Genomic DNA, 268 nt, shown 5'->3' on the forward strand with positions numbered 1-268 from the left:
CAGGAAAAAAGTTTTTTTTTTCTTTTTTTTTTCTTTCTTTTTTTTGCTCAGGTGTGAAAGATTAAATACAGAATTACCTTCCATACCTGTTTCTTATTTGTTAACCAGGTGAGTTCTGGCCTTCTGACCCTATAGTTTGTGAAGATGGAATGCATAAGCCAAGACAGCTGAAAACTTGCTCTTAAATGACACTGGAAATACCTCACAACCTTCTTGATACCTCTTTATAATTTGTACTTTTCTCCCACTTTCTTATTTTTGGAGATTC

This window comes from Chanos chanos, chromosome 4 (assembly GCF_902362185.1).
Source record: "Chanos chanos chromosome 4, fChaCha1.1, whole genome shotgun sequence".
NCBI lineage: Eukaryota > Metazoa > Chordata > Actinopteri > Gonorynchiformes > Chanidae > Chanos > Chanos chanos.